We start from the raw sequence: 7465 nt of genomic DNA on the forward strand, positions 1-7465 counted from the left end.
TTGTAAGCTCTTGTTAGTTATTACTATTATAATTTTTAACATTATTATTAATGGTTATATGGCTGATTTATAAATTCTTGTGCTTTATTACAAAGCATGTGCTGTTTTCCAATAAAAATAAATTTAGCTTATTAATCAACAAATCATATTTTATATTTAACTTTTGTTTTGAGAAACATGAAGATTCACATGCAGTTCTAAGAAATAACACAGAGAGAGCCCGTGCATCTTTTACTCAATTTCTCCCAAAAGTGGCATTTCACAAAACAAGCCTATATTCTTTCTAACAAGTCTGGTAATCTTGGGCTGGGCCAAATGATAAAAGTTCAGTGTTTTTAATTTTTGTTTTGTGAAATTACTTGCATAATTCATTTTATGTAATTGGTTACTGAATAAATTGCTTTGAATTTTGTCAAAATAGTTTTCTCTCCTCCTCCCATATGCAATGTTCAGTTCATCCTTTGGCATTCTTTGGAGAATGTTTTTTATCTGCATTTCAGTAAATGCCATAAAATTTAAGAATTATGAGAGCTATCATAAATAACATCTCAGAAGGATATAGCTGTTTAAATGCATTTATTATTTAAATACAAAAAGGCAAATATTTTGAAAAATAAAATGGACATTTCCATACTTTTTGACAAAGTTGTTTTAGATTTAACCTACAGTAAGGACAAGATTAGGTTAAATTTAAATATGCAACACTGAAAGTTATCAGCATTTGTATTTAATAATTAAAAGCAAACATTTTTAACTTCTAAAACTTTTTTTTATTCTAAAGAATAACATTCCTTCAAGTACTATCACACTTGCTGAAATTCAATTTTAAATTCATGTTACCTACAAAATTGAGATCCTTGTCATAGAAAGGTGACTGTGACAGAAAATCTATAAGAAAAGGGAATGCATCCAACGTTGCCAACCTTTGAGTAGGTTTTTCCTTAGGTGATTAAATATCAGCCAGAATAAGTCAAAACTCAATTGTGTATTAATTTAAATTCAGGTTATAAACCTAGAGTGGCTCAATAAACAAACGGCACTTCCTCTTCTAATATCATCTCCTTTCAAAATGATATCCACTATTTAAGGCCCAGCAGAATACCCAATTTCCAAGAAAAAAGGAATAAATAATATTTTGTTGATGTTGGACAGTGCGTTAGGCATATGCTGCTAGGCAAAGTGCTAAGTACTTTTATGGCAGAACCCTGAAGAGGGTGGTGAATCCCCAGATAGACTTTTATGAGAAAACTGGAGATAAAAAGTGCTTCATGTCTTACCCATGCTAGTTAATAATATAAGAGAAATTCAAACCTAGGTAGCTGAAGTTAATGGTTTTTTTCCTATAGAATCATGACCCAAGTGAACCTAATTAATTATAGTTGTTTTCAAAACACTTCTTTATTTAAACCTGCTTTATATCATACCCAATAATTTGCTTATAATCATACTCAACACAAGGCAGTGACTGTGCCCTGATAGTATCTATTCTCAATGTCCTGTGTGTGCTATGTCCAAAATACATACCCACTTTTTAATAAATTCTTAGGGAGAGAATTGTATTGCAAAGGTATCTTTAGAAATGATCTCTGTTGGCAATCAGCAAGAAAATTAGTTCCTTCATGGGTCCCAACCTCTCTCCCCAATAGACAAAATTACATAAACATAACAACACACGATGTCTTCCTGACAATATCAGTGCATTCTTGACCCTCCCCATCAACTCCTCTTAGATAATTGGGAGAGAATTGTATTGCAAAGGTATCTTTAGAAATGATCTCTGTTGGCAATCAGCAAGAAAATTATTTCCTTCATGGGTCCCAACCTCTCTCCCCAATAGACAAAATTACATAAACATAACACATGATGTCTTCCTGACAATATCAGTGCATTCTTGACCCTCCCCATCAACTCCTCTTAGATAATTACTATTCCTACATCCACTCCAGTGCCGAGTTATTTTCTTAAGTGTATGTTAAATTTTTGGCAGTGCCTTTCAAAAATATGTACTCCTCCTATGTCATCCTCATCCCTTCCTATTTTTTCATCCCAAATGCCAATTTCCTTCCTTCTAACTCTCAACATGTACCCAACTCATATGCTCAAATATGTGTCCTAAGGGGAAGATAAAAAATCTATTAAATAGCCTAGTTGAAAACTTAATGTTGGGGGAGGCTCAGGCAGAGTAAAAGTCCTGGGAAGTCCTCCCACTGTTTGCACAGAAGGCAGGAGTGAGCACTGCCCACTGTGACCAGGGAGGTACAGGTAGGAAAGGCCCTGGGCAGCCCTTCACCTGCCCACACAGAGGGCAAGTGTAAGCACCACCATGACTGGGAGGCCCCACTCTGCTTCTGCAGAGGTGGCAAACAATAGCAACTGTCACAGCTTCTACCCCTGCCATGATGGCTTTGTCACCACAGTGTAGGTGGCCCACTGCATATTCAACTGCATTACACAAGCAAAGTCACCAGAAGAGCCTGGAAAAAGAGGAGGGAGTCTTTCCCCTTGAAATCAACTCCAGAGTAATAGACGAAGTAACTGATGTACCAGATGACCCGAAATCAGTGTATAGATAGCAGAAATAAGAAAAAACAAGAAAATATGACACCACCAAAAGAATATAGTAATTCTCAAGTACCAGATCCTACAGAACAGGAAACTCTTAAAATGACTAAAAAGAATTCTGAATAACAATCTTAAGGAAATTCAATTAGATAAAAGAAAACTCAGTTAGACAACACAATGAAATAAGAAAAAATAACCAGGATATGAAGGAGGAACCTTAAAAAGAGATTAATATATTTTTTTAAAATGCAGCAGAACTCCTGAAACTGAAGGATTCATTCAACAAAATTAAAAAACACAATCAAGAGCATAAGTAGCAGATTAGAGCAAGCAAAAGAAAGAATTTCTGATGTCAAAGATGGTCTTTGCAAAATAACCCAGGCAGATAAAAAAAAAAAGAAAAGAAAAGAAGACTTTTAAAAAAATGAAGAAAGTCTAAGACAGCTAGCAGATAACCTTAAGCACAAAAACATATGAATCATGGGTGTCACAGAAGAGGAAGAGAAAGATAAATGCATTGAAAATCTATCCAATGAAATTACAATGAATAACTTCCCAGGTATAGAAGGGAAACAGACTTTCAGATCCAGGAAGTTTGAAGATACCAAAGCAGATTCAATCCAAACAGATCCTCTCTGAGACACATTATAGTCAAAAATGGCAAACCTCAAAGATGAAGCGAGAATCCTAAAAGCAGAAAGAGAAAGCATCAAGTCACTTGTAAGGGAACCCCCATCAGACTAACAGCAGACTTCTCAACTGAAACTCTGCAGGTGAGAAAAAAGTGGGATGATATATTTAAAATACTAAAAGAAAAAAACTGCCAGCCAAGAATACTACACCCAGCAATGTTATCCATCAGAAACGAAGGAGAAATAGTATGTTTCTGAGATAAATAAACACTTCAGGATTTCATCACCATGCAACTAGCCCTGTAAGAAATTCTCAAGGGAGTCCTACACCTGGAATCTGAAAAACAATGATCACTACCACGGATACACAAGAAAGAACAAAAAAACCCACTGGTAAAACACAAATGCAAATGAGAAAGAAAAAAGAAACTAAATCTTACCATCTCAAAAAAACAACAAACATTGAAGATGAATAATAAAAGAGGAAGAAAGGAACAAAAGATATTTAAAACATCTAAACAAAAAGTGATTAGAATGGCAGTAGTATGTCAATACCTCCCAATAACAACCCTAAATGTAAAAGGATTAAATTCCCCATCAAAAGACACAGACTGACAGATTGGATTAAAAGGGGAGACCCAACTATATGCTCTCTTTGAGAGACTAGCCTTACCAGTGAAGACTCAGCCAGACCAATAGTGAAGGGATGGAAAAAGATATACCACACAAATGGAAGTAAAAATGACCAGAGTAGCTATTCTTATCTTGGATAAAGTGACTTCAGACTAAAAACCATAAAAAGAGACAAAGAAGCCCACTATATAATGATAAAGGGATCTATCCAGCAAAAAGAACATAATGATAATAAATATATATGCACCCAACAGTGAAGCACCCAGATGTATAAAGCAAACACTATCAGATTTAAAGAAAGAGATAGACCCCAATATGATAATAGTGGTGGACCTGAAAATCCCTCTCTCAACAGTGGACAGATCATCTAGGCAACAACCAGGAATAATTGTAATTTGAGGTGGTAGACATGCTGATAGTACTGATCTGATCACATCTTAGGCACAGATGCTGACAGTCATATCTGTGCCCCATGAATATGTATATTCAATAAAAAGAAAAGTAGATAAACTGAATAACTCCATGTCTATTAAAGAAATTAAATTTGTAGTAAGAAACCTTCCCACCAAAAAATGTCCAGACCCAGATGGTTTCAGCAGTAAATTCTACTAAGTATTTTAAAAATGTTCTGTACAAGTCAAAAAACTACCAAGAAACAAACAAAAACCAAAAAAGCTTAATGTCATATACAAATAACAAAAACTCTCATCAAATAATTTTTAAATCTACCTCAATTTTTGCTAAAATTAACATATGAAGAAACTGATTTTTTGTCTCAAATATTAAAACAAATCTGTTTTGGTATATAGGGGGTTATCTATACTGTTCTTCAAAGAAAACCATATTTTTTCAGGTTTACCATTAAATGAGAATAGTATTTATTGGATAAATACTTATTACTGGGATAATACTTATTACTAACTGCAACTTTCAAGCAATATTTAAAAAGGAAGACATACGACTTATCAACCATTATTATAATTTTACTATAATAGTGATAATTATTATAAAAAACTGGCATTATTAACCTATTAAATTATATAACTTATCATGACTCATTTTTAAGCTCAAAAAGCTTTTATAGTACATTTTAAATCCTGACTATGAAAATCTAATTAAGTTATGCCTCTCTTTTAAGTAACTTGTTTAAATTTAGCTTAATACTGTGGAACATTGTCCCTTCACTTTCTTTTGAAGAGAGAGTGGCTGAAATTAAAAAAGACCAGAGGTCTAACCACCTCCCTATACTTCAAAGCAAAAAGTCTTTTTGCTCCTAAAGTAGTTGATGAAAGTTGCTCTTTGAGCCACACAAGCTCTGTGATAGCTAACGAAATAAATTTAAGAATGGTCAGATGAGGGAAATAAATTATTTCATGGATATGAAGGTGAACGTTTAAAAGCATTCTGATAAAAATTTTTATGAGGAAATATCATTTTAGAATCTCATTTCTCTTAGGTTTTAAATTTTTTCACTACAGCATAGAAATATAAGCAGAAGTAAAAAACAAGTTCCTTAAAATCCCTTTCTAAATCACAGTACTTATGTACTACAGTCTGTTTCATCTCATAAGCCTAACAAAAAGATACAAGTCTAAGTGAGAAAATCAGTTAAATATGTCTGATTTAAAACTATATTCATTTGCTAAATATATTATGTGCTTGAAATCTTTATTCATGATGTTTTTAAAAAGAAAAATGTTTCTAAATGTCTGAAACTTTAAATCACCGGATTATTATTTTTGAATTGCCAATATCAGTGAGAACATGTAAATTGAACCAATTTTTTTTCTTTTTTCTTCATTTCTATCTTGCTTACAAAATTGACATTAAAAAATATTATAGAAGGAACTCAGATAGTTCTAGAAATACGAGTATACTTTGGGATTACTTTCAGGAGCTACCAATTAAATCATGTTAGGAGATAAGAACTTTTGTAAAGAAATATATTTTTTAAATTTTCTATTTACAAAAGAAGGAAAAAGAAGAGTGTTTTAAAGTCATGCTGAAAATATGCAGCCATACAGAGAAGGATTTTCTTTTCTTACTAAATGCTTTAGAATTCCACCAGTAGGCAGGCTACTTTTCTCTTGTGTGCCTAATGATCCTCCAAAGAGAAAAGTGCTTGCCTACCTAAAATATTGTAGGCTTATCTGTAGTTAGTTAGACAAACTAGTCCCAAACAAAAAAACATGTAATTAAAAAAAATTAAAAAATAAACTTTTCTTTTTGAAAAATACCGACTTTTAAAAAACCTAAAACAAAAATATCATTTTTCAATTCAGAAGGCTGAAAGCTATTTACAGTTTTCCAAGTCTTGAGTTAATATTGTTTTGTACTTGGAACTTTTTAATTTTGAATGAGCCATAATACACATTGGGATAAACTCAGGTCTCTGAAATAGAAAAACGAAAGTAAAAAACCTTGAATAGATGAGATACATACAGATGTAATGTATTATTACTTTTTAAACATTATCATTTCTTGTTGTAAAACAGTTAAAATGGTGTTTAAGAGCAAGGACTTTTAGTCAGCTGGATCTTATTTTAGATCCAGGCTCCTCTATTTACTTAAACATATGATCTTGGGAAACTTATTTAATTTCTTTATCCCTCAGTTTCTTTGCCATTTAAAATGAGATAATAAAACATACCTGGCTGTTAGTTGTAAAGATTGAGAGACTTATATACAAACTGCCAGATCATACATGACAATAAACTCTGACCTTCACCCTCTGTAGCAACCAGCCCTAGATCTTAGTCACAACTTCTGTATTAATCAGTCTAGGATGATCAAGGAATTGGTCAATGGTTGCCAGTTCCCCTATTTTCATGTTCTTATCTCTAACTCAGGACCAACCATAGAAAACCAAATATGCTCCCCAAACCAATCGCACAAGATGCTCTACTTCCAGTTGACCAGCCTGCAGCTTCCCCATGCCCCAAACCTGCAAACAGAGTGTACTGAAGCCTTCCCTCTTTTTTCACTATTAAGCTTTCTCACTCCCCTGCCTGCCTTTCAATCTCTGCCAAATGCCAGCGATAGTGGCTTGCTATACAGCAAACTGTGAATAAGTAGCCTCTGTTCTCGTTTGGGTGGTCTTTACTTATTTCCTCACGATTCAATAAGAAAAGGAATTTATTATCCCACATGTGGTACATCTGAGTGCTCCATAAAGGAACAGAAGCACCTGTTGAGTGGTGGGATCTATATTCTCCTTAATCATGCTAAAGGTCATGTTCCAAACATGTTTAACATTTTATATTGTGTTCGAAATAGTTTAGTACACAGATATTGTTGCTCTCTGCCAGCTTGCATACACAGTGACTATCTGGAAGTAGTAAAACACGTGTTTTCATTTTTAAAAGGTGCATTGCTTTGGAGAGTAGTGAGTCCTTTGCCAGAAGAACCAAACAAGTGATGATGAATGACCTCTCCAACACAATGATGAATAGGTTTGAAGGCTGAGCTAAAGGAGGTGCAACAAAGTTACCAGAGGAGCATTTAAAGACTGCAGATGACTTGACTGCAGTTATAATGTAAGGAATCCAAGTGTGTAGGGGATTAGAATCATTGAACACCTTTCCAGGTGATTCCTATGAAACTGGTTGGTAAAGAACATTGAAGAATCCCTAAATTGG

The sequence above is a fragment of the Galeopterus variegatus genome, unplaced genomic scaffold, assembly GCF_000696425.1.
Source record: "Galeopterus variegatus unplaced genomic scaffold, G_variegatus-3.0.2 Scaffold3675, whole genome shotgun sequence".
In the NCBI taxonomy this organism is placed as follows: domain Eukaryota; kingdom Metazoa; phylum Chordata; class Mammalia; order Dermoptera; family Cynocephalidae; genus Galeopterus; species Galeopterus variegatus.